Source organism: Brienomyrus brachyistius, chromosome 12, assembly GCF_023856365.1.
Source record: "Brienomyrus brachyistius isolate T26 chromosome 12, BBRACH_0.4, whole genome shotgun sequence".
NCBI classification, from domain to species: Eukaryota; Metazoa; Chordata; class Actinopteri; order Osteoglossiformes; family Mormyridae; genus Brienomyrus; species Brienomyrus brachyistius.
In genome coordinates this window covers 1,133,185-1,152,825 of record NC_064544.1, presented here as the reverse complement: position 1 = coordinate 1,152,825, position 19,641 = coordinate 1,133,185, and positions in this window count along the sequence as shown.

The window sequence follows — 19,641 nt, the reverse complement described above, 5'->3', positions numbered from 1 at the left end:
TTTATTTTATTTTACAGTTTGTGGTTTGTACTTTATATGCACTTTATGTTATACAGATCAATTTCTTTTAAAGCAAATTAATGTATTTGGAAAGACAAACTGTCTCATCCAAACACTATGAATAGCCTTTCCGAATCCGCGTTTCCATCGATCGAAAAACGTTCATTCATTCGTTTGTCCATTTGTTTGTTCGTTCTTTCATTCATTGTTTCCCCAAGTACCGGGATTCAGGGTGACTGATAAGGACACCAAGAGCTGGAAACTTGAGCCTCACTAAGCCCCAGGAAAGCTGGAGCACACGCACTGGCATCCAGTTACCCGCACCACCAGCACCTCTGTGCAGTGCGAATAGAGGGATACTGCAATATTGATGGGGCACGCCATCTTCAGGTGACCTCCGCTTGGCCCCTCTCATGTTTCATCCACAATTCATAAGACAGCCTCTCCACCCCCAAGGCCCTGCCTCAGGATCCCCGGCATCCTCTGGAACGTTCCGCTGGATGGACGCGCTGTGCGCGAGCCGCTGGATGAGGGGGGGGGGAGAGTGTGTGTGTGGGGAGGGGGGTCGCTGACCTCGGTTCACCTGGAGGTCCGGTCCCCTCTGACGACCCGCGTGGCCTTGCCGTCCTGTCTGAACGCGCGAGGGGGGCTGATCCAAGGCTTCCTGCCAGGGTCCAGGGAGTACGGCGGTCAAGTGCTCTGACCCGAGTGTCGCACCGGCGCTGGGTACCTGTAGGCCCCAGAGGGGTGGCCAGGCCACTGCCTGATTGGACTCCGCTTCTCTGTGGCATCATGTATTCCCTGATTTTTTTTTAGGATTCTATTTCCCAGCATCCTCCTCTGAATACACGCTGTATGCCCATGCTGTCCCCACAGGGCGGCACCTCCTGACTGGCCCTCTTGGCCTCCCCCCCCGCCTCCTCCCACCTCCCCGTCATTACCGCTAATGGAGCTCTGCGCCTCCTACCCCTTTCTCTCCTTCTCCAAGCCTCTCATTAGCACTCCGCCCTGACAGATGAGGATCGGAGACGCCCCCCCCCCAATAGACACATACACACGCCCGCTCTCGCATCGCCCGCGGTGTTGCAGGCTGCAGGACACCTCGCGGTGGCTGCCGAGGCAGGCTGGCCGGGTCCCGCCGGGCGGTGCCATCTGGCGCAGCGTGCCGCTGGGCCGGGTGACTGGGCTGGGGGGGGGCGGGGGGGGTAGGGGCGGTGGAGCTGGGAGCCTCAGCCTGGAGGTGGGACCCGGGGGGAGGGCCGGGGGGGGGGTGGGGGCGGGCGGTGCGGCCAGGGGTCACATCATAGGCGTCCTCGCTGCCCGCCCTCCCCCACCTCCCTGAGAACGACACGGATGACGCTCGTGTCGAACACCACCGGTGCACAGTGAGTAACGGTGAGTATGTTAATCATTAATCAAAGGTCGCACGCGGGATTATAAAAATAAAACCTCCATTAGCTCTATAGGGATGTGAATAATATGTAGTATAGTGATACATACAGGGAACTATTCACTTTATTTATAAATATTACGATATACCCATGACCCTGAGCAGGATAAGGGCTTGGAAGATGGATGGATGGATGGATGGATGGATGGAAACTATTATATAATAATGATCTGTGATTGACTGTCATCCTGTCCAGAGTGTACTGTGTCTTATTCCTTATGTTTCCTGGGGCAAGCTCTATACTTACTATGACCCTTTACTGGAAGATGGATGGATGGACGGTTGGATGGATGGACAGCTATATAATAATATACATGATAATTATATATGATATATTGTTATCAGTTTGAAGGCACGTGCTATAAAATTTTCCTTCCTTTGAATCATATGAGAATGCGAACTCTGTATTTTTTAATACCTCCAAAGCATCGTGAATACCTGTATTTTAAAAACACCAAATACTTAACAATAAGCTGCACAGGGGACAGGTTTCAAAAACACCTGCGAGTCATTAACCAAGCCAGAGGAACGAGCTTTGGAAAGGGCTCGTGTTTTACACGGCGATTCGAGTGCTTCAGAGCCACCAGTGCCAAGAACCACAATGTGAACAGGGAAAGATAGATAAATAAATGGGGGAGCTGAGCGGGGAAGGGGACTCGGGCCCCTCGGGGGCAGAGGGGAGCCCCCCGTTTTAGGATACTGGGACTGCATGCCTATTTCTGTCCAAACACACTGCAGTCCCATGCCGATGCAGCAGGCTTCCTTATTTCAGGGGTCAGAGGTCAGTGAGCGGAATCCCCGTTAGAGCGGGAGAGACAGCCAAGCGGCAGTCTCCCGGGAGACGAGTGATGTCACAGATAGCGCCAATGACATGAGTCATGCTGCGAGTGTATATAAAAAAATATATACAGTACATGCAGATAGGCATGTACACACACAGACACACTCACGCAAACACCAAAGAGGAGCAAAGGCCATTATGCACGTACTTAGAGGGAAAAGTGGACATTTGCAGACAGAGCAGAGCAACTCGTGCCAAACCCTGACAATGATACGAGGTGGAAAACGTTCCGCGGATTCGAACACCTCCCTCCGCATAAGTGTGCTGGAACCGATGAGGACTTCCTGTGCGGCCTGCATCCTCACCTACGTTTCCTTAGGGAGACCGGGCCAACACAAACTGATGCACGCACATACACACACACACACACACCCACCAGGCCGACCCCGGTGTGAAACTGCAGCTCTCCATTTTCCCAGAGAGCTGATCGCACGCTAAACACTAGGCCTGATTCAGAGCAGCGCTAAGGCTCCACGCAAACCTGCACAGTGAAGCCATTCTTCTCTCTCCTTTGTTATTTATTGGGTGGGCAATGAGTCGCTGCCTGTTTATTTGCACCAGATTGCTTCTCCAGATGTTTTTTTGGGAAGAAATCCCCCCCCCCCCCCCCCCACCACCCCCATGCCCCGCCACCCTCCCAAACTCCCTCTGTCCAGATGGAAGTGATTTTTTTTATAAGACCTGATAATCCTTGTCTTTCCAGTACGATTTTTTTTCCAGGGGTGTGATTGGAAAGTTGCGATGGTCCTGGCAGAGACGAACCCTTGTCAGAAGTCTCGCTCATTTTCGGCGATTCAGGTGAAGCCTGTCTAACCACTGTACACCCAGCTGCTTTTCTGAATGGGGGGGGGGCACTGTGATTCGCCGATACGGAGGGTCATGTAAAGTCATCTACTGTGTTTCAATACATCAGTAACGGTAAAAGTACCGGTGTTTCCTCCCGCCGTGGTCTATTCTTATTTACTGAAATATTTCAAGAACGCGCAGCCCCAGGGCTACTCCTGTGAAAATATATTTTTAAAGATGGCCGTGACCTTCCCTCTGGTAAATAAATTATTTTCGTATGAGTCTGTTTTCTCCTGCGATGTCGCACTAAAGAAGGTTTGAAGCGCAAAACGCGGTGTGACTTTGTACATCTCCATCGGAGTCCGTGGAGGGTTGGGGGGGGGGGGGGGGGGGGGGGATGGAGAGAGTGAGAGAGAGGGAGCAGATTGATGAAAGGCTTTAAAATTCCCTGGGTATGCGATGCATCGCACCATATTATTGAAAACTCCCACTAGTCTTGGGGAGGAAAGATTGCCCTTGTTGGCGTGGAAGTGTATTTTCAGTAATGAGCCTTGTTTGTTTCTTTATCATGATAGATGAAACGTTTAGCTCTGCACCACTTCGATATTCTAAATAGCTGCTCATTCCGCCTTGATCATCCGAAGGGCGACTCGACCGCATGACCGACCCAAAGCAAGCAGTTAAACGCGACTCCGCTGCGGTCCAAGGAGGGGAATGTTTTGTTGCAGAGTTATAGTCTTTTCCTGGTTCGCTCCCCTCAGGCATAATAAGTTGCTGTGTAGGCAGGTGTATGTGAATATTCATTAGTGTGGACATCAGCCCACATTTGGTTCTCATTCTCTTTGCAGTCAGAATGTGTAGGTCCTTCTAGGGCGGGTTTGATGTTCTTGGGGACCCACTCAAAAATTCATTTTGAGCACCAACCCCCCCCCCCCAGACTGTATTGTCTGTTTGTGGCCAACAGGGGGCTCCAACCTTGACGGCCCTATTTAAATGTGTGGTTTGAGTGGTGATAAACTCTGTTGATTGGGTCCTTCTAGACCCAAGGAGATTGAGAGGTGAAGCACAGCCCAACGTAGTTGCTGGTTGTGGACCCTGCTGTGACTGTGACCATCCATGCCTGTAACACCGCTGTTTACGTGAACTTGCAGAGAACATGTGACCCCTAACCTAACCTGCGTGGAATCAGCTGGTTGTGTGACCTCAGAACCACGCCGGCCGAAATGAACGAAAAAGGAATCAGTTTTTCCATATCCTCTTACATTTGTTGATTTAAATTACCCATAATTCCATAAACACATGGGTTAAAGGCCGGATTGTCCTGCTAAGTGCCTCTGACACACGGTATAAAGTAGAAATAAAAGTTTCCCAACACAATTCTTTTGACACTAGTGATTCCCAGGCCTTTTGAACCCTTCAGCAGACCACGCTTAAATCCTAAAACAGCTTGTTATTGACATACTTTTTGTTTTCATGTAAGTGAACACATTTATAAAGAATTTAACTTTATTTATGCGTGTATAATTCCTGGGCAAATCAATGTGAAGGCGTCATTTTTAGTGCTGGCTTGACAGATAGACAGAGAGACAGACATACAGATAGATAGATAGATAGATAGATAGACAGACAGACAGGCAGAGAGATAGACAGACACTTTAATCCCAAAGGAAATTGTGGTATATAATGGACGAGTGGAGGGTATTTGCAGCTTCTGGAAATTTGACAGGCTAACGGGCCCCCAGCAGCGACCCAGCGCGCACTGTGGCTGTTAACCTCGTTCGTGTCTTCGCATCTTGCTAATCTCTGTATCATCAGCCAGGTGCCGCAAGTTGGGGTGTCCTGTACAGCCGCGACCCACACAGCCGAATCCCGCACAACCACGTCCCGCACAGCCGCATCCTGCACAGCCGCATCCTGCACAGCCGCATCCCACACAGCCGCATCCTGCACAGCTGCATCCCACCACGTCCCACACAGCCATGTCCCACACAGCCGCATCCTGCACAGCCGCATCCCACCACGTCCCACACAGCCATGTCCCACACAGCCGCATCCCACCACGTCCCACACAGCTGCGTCCTGCTGCGTCCCACACAGCCACATCCCCACAGCCACGTCCAGCACAGCCGCATCTCCACAGCCACGTCCAGCACAGCCACGTCCCGCACAGCCGCATCCCACCACGTCCCACACAGCCATGTCCCACACAGCCGCATCCTGCACAGCCGCATCCCACCACGTCCCACACAGCCATGTCCCACACAGCCGCATCCTGCACAGCCGCATCCTGCACAGCCGCATCCCACCACGTCCCACACAGCCATGTCCCACACAGCCGCATCCCACCACGTCCCACACAGCTGCGTCCTGCTGCGTCCCACACAGCCACATCCCCACAGCCACGTCCAGCACAGCCGCATCTCCACAGCCACGTCCAGCACAGCCACGTCCCGCACAGCCGCATCCCACCACGTCCCACACAGCCATGTCCCACACAGCCGCATCCTGCACAGCCGCATCCCACCACGTCCCACACAGCCATGTCCCACACAGCCGCATCCTGCACAGCCGCATCCTGCACAGCCGCATCCCACCACGTCCCACACAGCCATGTCCCACACAGCCGCATCCCACCACGTCCCACACAGCTGCGTCCTGCTGCGTCCCACACAGCCACATCCCCACAGCCACGTCCAGCACAGCCGCATCTCCACAGCCACGTCCAGCACAGCCACGTCCCGCACAGCCGCATCCCACCACGTCCCGCACAGCCGCGTCCAGCACAGCCACGTCCAGCACAGCCACATCTCCACAGCCACGTCCAGCACAACCACGTCCCGCACAGCTGCGTCCAGCACAGCCACGTCCCGCACAGCCGCATCCCACCACGTTCCACACAGCCGCATCCCACCACGTTCCACACAGCCGCATCCCACCACGTCCCGCACAGCCGCGTCCAGCACAGCCATGTCCAGCACAGCTGCGACACGCACAGCCGTGTGGCAGGGCAGCGTGAGAGCGGCTCAAACCGGCTGCCGCCAACCGGGGGCGATGTTGGAATGCGGCTGCCCGTGTCACTTCCTACACTTAACCTCGACCCCCTCCCAGCCGTGAAGCCACTTTTCCCAGGCTCTTGCCCTCTCCCCCCACCCTTTTTAATGGCTGTTCCCGCTCCGGTTTAGTGGCTCTCCGGTTTTGACGAGTGCTCCTTCTTTCCCACCACTTTCTGGCAGGCTCGCAGTGTGCTCGCAGTGTCCTCGCAGTTTGCTCGCAGTGTGCTTGCAGTTTGCTCGTAGTTTGCTCTCAGTGTGCTCGCAGTTTGCTCGTAGTTTGCTCTCAGTGTGCTCGCAGTTTGCTCGCTGCGTCCCTGATACAGAGACACTCAGGACTGCAAGCCCAGCTCACACGCGTCTGTTATGGCCCCCGCTGTCCGATACCTAAAAGCAGCAGTTTTAAAACTTTACACCCCCCTTGGGAACCCAGCAGAGCTGATAAAAGTTGAGTGTTTTGTACCTGGATGACAGCACAGAGATTCAGAATGTTCTAGACCTGGGCGTGTTCTGTACCCAGGTGATGGCACACAGATCTGAAATGTTCTAAACCTAGGCGTGTTTAGTACTGGGATCACAGCAGACAGTTCCAGAATGTTCTAAAGCTGGGGGTGTTTTGTACCCGGATAGCAGCACACAGACATGGAACATTCTACAGGCACCATTTTTTAGAGGATGGCGGAGGAGCGGGGGGACGCGAACATTAGAACTGTACCAGGAGCCCGACTATAAGATGGCTCTTCCTGGTTGGCTTCGCCACGGCTTGGGTACTCCTTCACCATGCTTGCCAAACCGGGTCTGGCACTCAGCGAGAGCAGTCTGCCAGGCTGGCGGTGCCACAGTCTGGGTCTTGGTGGAGACTCTGGCCTTCCCTGCCCAGGGGGAGCAGACAGGCCCCTGCCAGCCGCTGCCAACCAATGAAGGTGAAACTGGGTACGGACTACCCCCACCCCAGGAGACGGCTGGCGTTTGTAGGCTTGGCAGAGAGGTGGGCCCGGTGTTCTGGGATTCCCTGCATTTTAACGAGTCATTAATCTAACATGAAAGCTTCCCCCCCCTACCCCGGGCCCCCTCGGCGCCCCCCTGTTCCAGGGGCCTCTCTTAGAGACGAACCATTGAATTTGGCAAGGGGGGGGTGACCTCTAACACATGACCGCCACTCCAGGGTCTGCTGCCTGTCATCCCAGCTATACGCGGGCCTCAATGTTCTGAGGAAGCGGCTGAAGACCCGGAACCAGATGGTTGTGGGTTTGAGTCCCAGGTGAGTCCCGGCTGTTTTTAGTAAGATCCAGCTGTATAAATGTATGACAAACCATACACTATAAAACAAGCCCTTAAATTACACCGCATTTCAGTGATGTTAATCGTTATGATGTTAATGTTTTTTGACACAATTTGATTTTAGTAGACTATGTTTCAAAGCCATAATTGCAATATTTTGTTTTAAGCATGTAAGCTAACCTGTGTGATCAGTCCAGTATGGTGCATAACCTGCAAAAAATTAACCACCCTGCCTGAAATGCTTGGATTTATAATTTGGGGCTTAAACAAAATGCAGCATAATGAATTTTAAAAGCTCCTTGTGGAAATCTGTTGAACCATTACCTACTTAGAAAGCTATTTGTTTCGGTATGCCTGATCTGATATGCCCCAGTAGAAAAAGGTTCCCATACACAGACGTCAAACTGATTCAATTAAATCAAGGATTGTTATTAAAAAATAGCACTAAATACTGCGGGTGACCTGAAGTTAACAGAATGTGCATCAGAATTACTGTGCGGAGCAATCGAATTACACAGGGTGGTACAGAGGTTAACACAACCAATCCCGTGTGTTATCATGACCGTATATCGGCCTTAATAGTCGTCTCTAGATTTTCAGTCCTAGGCCAAGAACAACAGAACATGAGCAGAGGCACGATGTCAGGCGCTCATTTTCTGGAGAGTTCCACCTTTGTACTCATCTCTTCCTTGATTTCCATCCTCGTCATTTGATGAAATGTTTTTGAACTACAGATTGCTTCCATTTTGCCTGAACCTCCCTCCGTGCCGGCCCAAAACGAATATTCTGGTTCCGGATACAGAGATTCCCATGATGCCTTGCGATGGGGAGGTTAAGGCCGATTCGGCCGCCGCAGGTGGGTTCAGCACCCTGGAGAGCGTCGGCACGCAGCCTCCTATTGATCACAGCGGTGTTAATGTCATGGGCGATTCTGCCAATCGATTGGCTGACAGACCGCTGCCTTCCTGAGGTGCCGAGTGTGCACGTGTGGCCGTCGTCATGGCGAGAGGTCCTTAAAGCGTCAGGCAGCTTTAACACGCGCTGATTTACACGCTGGCTCCCACGGTGCTGGCCTGCCAGGCGGACCCCCCTTCTCCTACGCAGAGCTTGCTTGAGGCAGTATTAAGGCTGTTAAAAATAAGAAAAGATTATGATTTACGGGGCAAACACCATGTTTTCCGGTCATTTCGTTTTATTTAAGTGCTTTGGTTTCTACTTCCTCAAAACACAGAATTTCCACCCATGTGTACTCTCTGCATGACACCCCCCCTGCATCTGCCACCTCACTGGGGGGGGGGGGGGCGCACTGTGGTAGACCTACACTGTATTTGTTTAGTGGAAAGCGTTTATCTAACGCAATAAACATTTTTCAGAAAGCAGGATTAGACAGTCCCTGGGGCCATCGAGGGTAAAGGGCCTTTCTCAGGGGGCCCAACGATGACATCACTCTGCTGACCTCGGGATCTGAACCAGGAACCATCTGATCACGGGTACAGAATCCAAACCTGCTGAGCCTCACACTGACTCCTGGTGGTAGACTGTGATCCAGACAAATGCAGAACTGAAGGGGTCAGATTTGGCAGGTGCACTTGGGTGGGGGGGGGGGATGATGACAAACAGTAAGGGGTAAAAATAAGTTCCAGTGCGGTTAAGTGGAGACAAGAGCAATAGTGTATATTTAACATGACGCAGACCTTATATTTTCCGAACCATCTCTAAAATGTAAGCTGCCTTTCTGGGTTTTCCGACGCTCAGAGTAACGACATCGAAGCATCGTCTCGGAGGAACTGGAGGAAAGGGAGGGGGGCGAGGTTAAATGCCCCCATGCATGTCCCGGGCGTCCGTCATGCTAATCCCAGTGCACACAGTTCTTTGATAGCTAACGCTGCCACACGTGTGTGTGTGTGTGTGTGTGTGGGGGGGGGGGACAAGGTGAATGAGTGAGCGTTCAGAACGGGCCCCCGTGCGATCACGCGGGATTGTGGATATATACCTCTCGTCCTCTGTGTCACCGCCGAAATGGCCTGTGGGAAAACAGGTGATTAACAACCCCCCCCCCCCCCCCCCAGATCATAATGGATTCAGTTTGAGTAAAACACTAAGGAACGCTGACTTCTCCTCAAGCTGCTTTCCGGATGATTCCGGGCCCTGCGGTCCCGCTACCACTGGGTTGGTCCTCTGCTGCCTGTAACTCCAGCTTCCCGCCCCAGCTGTAGCCTCTGATGATGTCACGGCTGACGTTCGCTGCCCTAATCTGCCGCCTGGTTGGACTGCCTTCCCGTCGTTGCTCCATGTCCAAACAGTGGTGCTGGATTTCGGGTAATCGTGGCTGCAGCTTTGGGGAATATAGACTAGCGGGTTTCTTTCCTTTAACAGGGAAGTCCGTCTGCGTCGGCAGACATATTGGTGCTGAGTGAGGGAACCGACACTGACTTTCATAACAAAAGCATCTTTTCCGTTACGGCCAGTTTTTTTTCTGTAAACTTGCGGCGCTCTCCTGGGACATTAATAAATAGTTTTAGGACGAGTCATTTTTTGGGAAAGACTGCCTCGCTGAAACACCCCACAATCAAGAAACACACACGAAGCGACTATAAAACGAAAAGGAATTTTATCAGTCCTGTTAATATACACACAATATAATACCGCAGCTGGCTACCAATCCTTTAAGAAATCAAGCTGCCAAGCATCACAACTGGGGTTTTAAAGTATTTTAAAAGGAATGATTGCTGCAGTGCCGACAGTGATACGGATGCTGTACTGTTCTGTCGTGGTAAATAGGGAGCTGAGCCAGAAGGCAAAGCTCTTGATGAATCAGTCGATTCAGTTTCTACCCTCACCTTTGGTCATGAGCAGAAATTTCCTCCGCAGGGTCTCTGGGCTCAGCCTTAGAGATGGGGTGGGGAGTTCGGACATTCAGGGGGGGCTCTAAGTAGAGCTGCTGCCCCTCCGCATCTCCTGTGACACTGGAGAGGCAGCCAGTCCGTGTTTTGAAGCCAGGTGATCACAGGCTGTAAAAAGGGAACTCAAGTGTGAGGTATGGAACAGAGTGAAAACACGGGCTGGATGGTGAAGCCGGGAGCCTGCAATGAGAGTAGGCCAATAAAGAGATTCAGCCCAGCAGCACCCCCCCCTCCCCCGACCCCCAACTCATAACGGTGAGAGCGGTGGGGGGAACATCTGACATTACGTAACTCGCATGTTCTGTAACAACATTGTCACTTCCTCCCCAATGACTAATGGCTTCCATGCAGTAAAGGACTCCTGAGTATGCCGCGTGCTGTGGGGCAGGGTTGGGGGGGGGGGGGGGGGGGGGGGGGAGAGCCCACGGGTCTCGTAAACCAGCCCCCCCCTCCTTCAGAAAAGATTCACGGAGCAGGGATCATAAATAACATGCAGATCCTCGCGATGGTGCTACGTGCGGACGCTTGTGCAAGAGGCTGACATCATCTGGAAGGCATCTGACAGGAGCGGCCAACGTGTCAGCCTGTACGGGGGGACTCCCTCTGCCGTACCTTCGTCCAACACCCGTCCGGGCCAATGGAAGGCTCTGCTTTCGGCTCCTGGCGCCCCCTGATGGCCTGCGAGGGACAGAGGAGGCGGCATCCTGACAAAAGGCCAGAAACCGCTTTGCACAGGGTAAGAGAGGTCACTGCGTCAAGCTGTACCCTCTGCCAGTACCTTCCAGAACCTCACGAGGGCAGGGCAGCCCCCACCTTTGGGCCGAAAGGTGTCCCATTTGGACCGCGACTCCTCCGTTTTTTGGCCCGTTCCCGTCCGAGCAGATGTGCTTAATAAAAACGTTCCCTTCATCCCTGAAAGCCGCTCCCTCTCGGAGTTTGGAAGGTCCAGTTGCCTCAGGTGCGTTTCACACGATTTCACCGCCGGAAAAAAAATAAAAAAAAGCACGCCACCCGAAATGCGATTTACATTGCCCACGTCGACGCAATATTTACATCATTAACAATTTAGGAAAAAAATAAATAAAAACTGCCTCTTTGCTCCTATTTTGTTCACTGCATGCATATTTAAATGCTGTACCGCCTAAATAAATGCATCTGTTTCTACCAAAAGTCTTTCCTCTGGGGGATGTGGGAAAGTGTTGATGTGAACTGGCAGATGAATTTTTCTTTATTGCTTGGAGCAAATGCAATGTAAGACAAATAATAAAATGGCTACTAATGTATTTCACAGCGTTATGCTCTTTCTGCCAGTAAGACTAAGAAGACACATACTGCCTGTCCAAGGAAAAATATATTATTCCACAGACATTACTTACAATGAGTGACTTTTTTCCCTGTGTTTTCGGCCTTGTGTTTTCATACACACTGCGTTGTCATTGAATGATCGGCGTAATCTTGTCGGCAGACATATCACCACGTCCTGATCACCTGCCAAACACCTGTAGCGCTCGGGGACTTGTTAGCGTGCTGGGAAAGCGATTCGAGTTTCCGTTGCTAGTTTTGTACACCGGCCAGTGGGAGGCGCTGTTGTGGTTACAGATGCGTTGGGGGGAGGGGGGGGGCAGTAGGGTGGGTGTGTCGTAGAGGGTGCCTTGGCAGATGTTAAAGGTCAGTAAGTCAGCGTAGTCTTCAACAAGCCCCTTGCACTGATTGGAAGACACAGGGCTGTTGACTCCCTGAAGAAATTGCCAATCAGAAATTCGAGCCATTTAATTACATGGCTAAATTAACCCCTAATTTTCCTCTGACTGAGCAAAGGTGACTGGTACAAGTGCAAAATGATGATGTGAGAAGCAGATAAGATCCACTCACCAGCCTTGATCTCATCTTAAATGGCAAGTCATTATTAATAATTATTATTTTGTTAGAAAAATATTCGATCAGGTGACGGTTTGTGTGACCTGCGATGGTCTGGCATCCAGTCTAGGTCGCCCCCCTGTCTGGTGTCCTGAGCTTCCAGGCCCTCTGCATCCGCATACTAGATGAACGCCATAGAAGGTGATGGACGGTGGGATCCAAAGGATATACTACATTGTTATATTCTTTTAGAGTTTGTATGTTTCTTTATGCATGAAAGATTAATCTCCTGACCTCTCCAGCTTTCATATCCACAGGAGGTGTTGAAACTACGCCCTGTTATAGTGTCCATACACTTCCTCTTTACTCTAAACCTAACAGACGTGCGATTTTTGACCACTGACGCAATAAGCACCCCTTTCAAAATACAGCGAACGAAAAAAAAAAAACAGAAAAAAAATCAAATAAAAACAAACCAACTCCTAAGCTTAAGGGATTTAAATAAGTGAACTGGATCGCGCTGGAGGTACCCGAGAGCGCCCCCTGTGTTTAGCAGGCCTCAGCGCCGTCTGTCGAAGGAGCCAAGACAGCTTTGCATGTCCGCGGTGGGTTTCCGAGGCTGAACGCAGGTTGTGGGGGGCTCCTCTTGCACAGCTGGTTTGTTCACCGAGCTCCCTGCCGCGTCGGACCCGGCCAAAGCGGCGATGTACGAGACGAGCGAGCGCCTCTTTTAGCGGCGCGTCCTGAGCGAGACGGTGATACGCGGTGACAGCGGCTGCTAATCGCAGTAAATTAATTTACCTCAGGCTGCGTGTTCGCGGAGAGTACGGCGCTCCCTGTGAATAAGTGATGATCGGCAAGGCCCAGACCAGCCTCGACTTTTTGAATCATTTAATGGCGCAATCTGCTAATTAGCCGAGAGAAAGGCGGCTTTCAGCCGCAATTAAGACGGGCCTCCGTCAGCCGGGGAGTGGGGGGGCCGCTGGAGCCTTCATTTATTCATCCACTAAGCAGATGCTGGGTGCAGGGGGGAGGGGGGTATGCTGGGAGGGGGCTCCGATGGAGGGATTGCAGAGGGATGTGGAGGAACGCAGTGCGGGACTCGGGGCACGGTGGGAGGAGCGGGGGGGGCGTCAGGGAGTTTGTGTGAGCTTCTTCACAAAGTCGAATTCCTGTTAGGTTGATTAATAAATAATCTATCTATTTATTTATTTATCTATCGTGTGGCTTTGGAATTTTTCATGCCCCCCACCCCACCCCCAGCGAATAAGTGGAACAAAGTGGAGGGAAAACAAAAGGAGGACTGAGTGTGTCGACGGGGGCATGGGGGGTGGGGGGAGGGCAGCGGAGGCGAATCCGTCACGGCAGCTCAGTAGAGAGGGTGAGATTGAAGTAGCCAGCAGGGGGCGCCATACGCTGTAACCCCATCCCCCATACCAGAGCTCCTGCGCTTTTGTGTTCTCACACCTGGCCCTGACGATCCGGCACTATGCGATGCGGAGTTCCAAAGCCTGCTTCACAATGCCAGAACGGGCCCGGACCCCTCGCATCTAGAGTTTTGAGTTTGGATCAGCACCACGACCAGGACTCCGAGGTCTCCGGAAAATGTCTTCTTTCGACACTGCCCAGCGGCTGGGGTGCTCAGATATAACCTCGCGCCACGACCCCGCCGCATGCGCGGGCGCCGATCGCACTCCCCCCACACAGGGCCCCGGCCTGGCATCCCGCCGCCACAGGGGCTTGCTAACCCCGGGTTTCCTGATGCCGCGTTGACAGCTCGCCCCCTCCGTTCGTTTGGCACGGCCCGTGCGACGCAGCCACATCGCCGCTTCCAAAAATGTGCAAAACACCTCCAGCTGGAAGTCGCTGAGTTCCCCACATGTGGTCGTGTTGGCTCCGAACAGCAGGCCTGAGACGTAGCCCACTTATTCATACCTGACAGGACGGCGGCCAAAAAGAGACCTGCATATTTTAAGCAACGGTCATAGACGTATGAAGGACTTAAACTTCAACATGATGTATTGCTGATAACCGGGCGCACATTTCGCCGTCTATCGAAAAATATTTTCCCTGGCCTGTTTATTCTAAAGAGTGATAATCTCTTCGTAAGAGCCGTTTTTAAGCCTTGTTTGTTTTGCGATATTCTTCTTCAGCTCTGACAAACTGACTCTGCCCAAGCCAGCAAACGTGACACATTTGCTGAGACCGAGGAGGGCGAGCGCTCCCCTCTTTTTTTCGGAGATCTTCTTCTGTTTTTATTTCTTCTCTCCTTTTTCCACATTGCCTGCGAGGATTCACGTCTTCCTCTCCCCCGTCCAGCAGAAAGCTGAGCTTGACATGGACATGTCCTCATGAAGGCCGCACCAAAGATATACGAGCAGCCCCTAACGTAGAAGAATGGTCGCCCCCCCTTGTTTTTTGTTTTTTTTTTTTTAAATGAATTTGCTCCACCTGTCTGGCAGACGGCGGGAGTCTGGTTTATTTACAGCTGGCGTGATCGTTATTTTCCGACGCATCTTGTGAGAACTGGAAGGTTACAGTTGACTTCTCTGCAACGATGCGACTATAGGCTGGGTTCCCTCTTGGCCTCTTCGGTGAGACTGACAGACAGGCTGAGAGTCAGCCAGCAGTCTTAGAAACAGAACCGCGGTTCCCAGAATCTAAAAGATCCCAGGAAGCTCCTGAGGGTGTAGGACCAGTGAAGACAACCGTTCCCATAAACATACTCTCAGTGTGCCGTGTGAGCATGAATATCTGATTACGAGATTAACTACAGGATGCATATTGTATATATTGTTCATTAAAAATCTTCATGCTAGGGGTTCCCCAGTAATTATCCAAATCAAGTATGGGGTTCATAAAAAAAGGGCTGCATACAAGTGATGCAAAAGATTAGAAGAAAGTGAAGCTGAGAAAAGTGTCAAGTTGCCAACTCTGGCCGAGTATTCAGAGCATTTATACATTTTTAAACCTGTAACGCAGCACAGGACCCAGAATCAGGGCGTAGAGCATGACGTCAGCCTGTGCGGCTCGGCTCTTGGCAGTGAGATATACACAGAACACCTGACCCGTAGTGTGAGATCCTTCCAGGAGAAGTGAGAGCTCTTGTTCTCCATGGCCCATTGCAGATGTTTCCAGAAGCTTTTCCTGACTCTTCAGAAAATGGAAAAATAAATACAGTCTCAGAGAGTGGATTAGGTCTCACAGGCCGATCCGTGTGTTGGGTTCAGCCCTAACCACGTCATGCTGAGAATCGCCCCCCCCCCCCCAACCCAACCTTCTAAAGAGCTGTAATCTGGGTAGATGTAACCTTAATCCCAAGGGGACCTCATGCTTGAGAAGGCTTCCGCGTTATCTCTTAGTCGAGGTGGAGGCTTTGAAGGGTGATGCCACTTCTTGAAGATTCGTTTGCAGCTTACATATTGTTTGCTCGCTCTGACACAACCGAAGGAGTCCCAGCGCTCCTATGAAAACCGACAGAAGACAAAATGTAAGCGTTCAGCCACTTGCACAAATGGGCAACCGCACCTACATATGAACTGCCCAGCAAACAACTAAGCTGCCGGATCTGTGTGGTCTGACTAAACTCATTAGAATGACATGGGGAAGCAGCAAATCATCATTGAATGTCTTTTTTTGGGATCCTTCTCCAGGCCCAAGCGATTTATTCGAGGTCATGCATTGGAATCACGCTCCCGGGATTATTTCATGATTCTATGACTTCTGGACTGTAACACTGCATTGATTTGCAAATAACAAAGGGTATTAAGATAGAGATCATGGAGATTTATTAGAAAGAGCTGCTTCGACTAGAGCTGTTGAAGGAAACTTTATTTACGGAAGGTTATTGGTCAATGGCTCCCGATTTGCGCTTCCTTGAACCGGCCCATTTGATTTTGGCTTTGCCGGCTCATTCTCACTTCTGCCAGTGATAACGTCTCTCCTTTGATCCGAGAGTCTTTGCTGCCTCATTGACTGTAATGAGATCTAGAGAATTCATAAAGACTGCTGGGATTTGACAGGGAGCCGGAGCGCGGAGCTGGGAGTCGGCAGGATTTCAAGAAGCAAACAAAATAAAAAAAAATTTAAATCTCAGATGCTTTGGCATCACTTTGGCTCCCCTCCTCCTCTTTGCCCAAAACCCTGACATTAATTTCCCCGGTGTAGGAAATTCCACAGTAGAGGGCAGCCATGGGTGGACCTGCTGGCACCCGGAGCTTTAGAAGCTTCTCCTTTCGGTCCGGATTGGCTGAGCTCGGATGGGAGCGGCCGCCTGCATCTCCTTGCGACTTGACTGCAGGCCAGCCTGCCAATCATTTGACTGTTTTCGGTATTCAAATGAGGACCGCTGTCTAATTAAAAACACGCCGCGAGATCCTCTTTAGCAGCGTGTGCGGGTCAAGAGCAGGGGAGCAGGAGGCTTGGAGCTCTTCTCTCGGCGCATACTGTTACTTAGCCTTCATATAACTGATGTATCCTTAGCCCAACATCAAGTCAATGATAACGGGATTAAATAGAGGAAAATCCAGAGAAGTGTAGACAAGATAAGGCCAGAATTCTACTGGTGAGGTCAGTCTGTCTACACCAAAACTTGAGAATTACTTTAACAGAAAGCTTTGTGTAGCGTCCATTTGACTTCAGAATATTAACTGACATAGCTATAGAACTATTTATCAATAAAGGATTTGAACAATTAATTGAGGTTGTTGATTGAGTCTTCTCGATAAACCCTTGCGGTGTTCTGGTCGGCTTCTGCAATCGAAAAACCAGGCAGTTACCTGAACTGGCACCTGACAGTAGTGTGTGAGTGTGTGTGAGTGTTTGTCAAATAATAAACAGGCACCCCATTCCATCATCCGTGTCCTGCACTGCCTGAGACCATGTAAGTGCTCGGAAGATCGATGGAGAATGTGGTCTATACTTGGCATCTTAAAAATCATGTTTCCTGAATCAGAATTCATCTGCTTCCTCTTCTCTTCTTCTGGCCTTGCTTAGTCTGAAGTTAACACGGGTGGTGAATCTCTATTTCGATTCAGCGCCAGGCCATATTTTTGGTTTCAAAACAGCAAGTCGACAAGGCTGGGGACATCATTACAGACCTTCTTATTGGTCCTGGACCCCCCCCAACCCCCCCACCGCCGGCTCCCAGCCCGCGAGTCCTCAGTCGAGACCCCTGCAGGAACTCTGAGGCCGGCAGGATGACAAACAAACCCAAAGTCGTAAATGAGGGCGCACCGCCGAACACTTTCCAAGGACTCAAATCTCATGCCAGCACATCCAATTAATTATTAATGAGCATATAAATAATCTTCACGGTCCATTCCGACCTGCGGTCTCCCGCTTGGTTATTTTCATTGTTTTTGTTTTTTTGCTTTGCCTCGCTATCCCATTTGAGTGGTGCTCGCCTGCCTTTGGGGGTGGGGGTGGGGGGCAAGTTGAGCTGGAATCCAATCAGTATTTGTTTTCATGCTTTCCTGCGTGAAACGTCTCAGCTAGCTTCCGAAGGCCTCTGTGACCTTGGGTTTGGCCGCCCCCTGTTGGCCGGCGCGCCACACGGCTCTATTTCCCCCCTTCAGTGCATGTACTTGAGCGCCTGGCTTGACTCCTCTCAGCCACAACCCCGAGATAAATGCAGAAGTCACACTGCCAGCCAGTAACGTGTTTATTTATGATTCTGATGTCTCTGCTATTTAAATTTCATATAAAGTGATCAAATTCAGCAATTTAAAATCCTGAGTCTGGAACTGAGGTGGCGTATCCTGCAGAATTATGGTTTTGTAGCTTTCCTCCGTAGCTGTCCTGTGAGTCTGGAGACAAATATTAGCTTTGCCACTTTTAGCATCCTTTGCCTAATAAGAATCAGTTAAGCTTTTTAACAAAAAAGCTAGTTGAAGATGCTAGTTCGGCCCCAGCTGCCAGTGGTTTTGATACAGCATTAATGATCGACATATTTTCTGCCGCTATTGCCGCTAACATTAGCACAGCCGCTATTAGCGGATAGCTGCCCAGCCGTCTGTGTTCCTCCGTCTTCTACCTTCTCCTCGTCAGCGTTGGAAATGGAGTCGTCCCGTAGACAGGGGGGAGCGCGGCTGTCCTCTGCCACCGACATTCATCTTTAATGTTGGGACGGCCAGGCGAACAATGGCAGGTCCCCTCGGAGGTGGCCCCGCTCGCTAATAATTAGCCGGGGGGTCATCATTTTTTAATAACGCTCCCGAGCGCGAGCAGGCCCGGCCTCATTTGCATAGCGGGGGGATAACATGGAGATGTAGCCTCCTACAAGCGCGGGTCAGGCTAGAACCAGAGTCGTTTCAAAGGTAATTAGGCACATTCCCCATCGCACCTCGTGAAATATTAAAGAGCGTGAGGCTGTGAAGGGAGCTGGGCTCCAGGTATGCAAATGCGAGGCCCGCGATTGGCCAAAGAGGACTGCACCCCCCCCCCCCCCAACACCAGCACCAGCACCACAGCCCAGGTGTGCTTCTTAAATGAGCCTTTCGGGTTTGCGGGGAGTGGTTGTTTATTGGGAGGGAGGTGAGACTTTGTGGGGTGCGGTGTGGGGGGGGGGGGGGGGTGGGGGGTGGAGCAAAGCACTGCATTATAGAAGAGCAGTGCGGGTGGGTGCTTGCCAGCCGCATCAGCTGGCTGCTACAGAATGAGAATGAGATGGGGGGGGTACTTTTTTAAACAACGGGGAAGAAGCCTAGGGAGGGGCCAAAGGGCGCCGTCCGCATGGCTCCTTTGTGTCGCTCCTTTGATTTGTGGCCCTTGCTGTGTGTGGGGGGGGGGGCTTAATTAAGCCACCGTCGGGGAGTGCCGTTCCACCTCCCCTGTTAGCCAGTTAGCCAACCTCTGCATATATACTGGATATATCCTCCAATCACAGAGCTACTCTCAAGCCACATGAGGAAAATGGAAACTAGACATAAATACACCTTCACCCCTACTCTTGTCCTGACCTATAATGGCTTACCTTTATTCATGCTAGCCTCCTCTACTAACAACTCTGTCATTAGCAGATTAGCGGGAGGCAAATGTCAAGCATTCATTTATGCCAAATTTATTTATATCATGTTTTCTTATCACATATTTTACCTGCTTGCCCGCAGTATTCCGTTTTTTGAACACTTTACAGCTTCAGCATCAGCGGCGTAGAGAGTCGTACTGTATGTTTAATTTGTGGGGGGGTGTTAGACGTGTGTGTCTTCTGCAGACCAAAACAAATTATTCCGAATCAGCGATCGCCCTGTGGAAATCCGTCGGCCCCTCAGGGGAGAATGGGCTAATTTAAAAGCAGACTACATGTTGAGGTAAACATGCGACGTATCGGGGATGATAGACATCTAAATTAGCGCTGTACAAGTGTACCTGTTCTTTCCTCCGTGACGCTGTCCTTTTTTTCTGATCAAAAAGTCACTCCGTCCTCTGAAAACGAAGGAATGGGTTCTGTTCATCTGTCAAAGAAAAACGGAG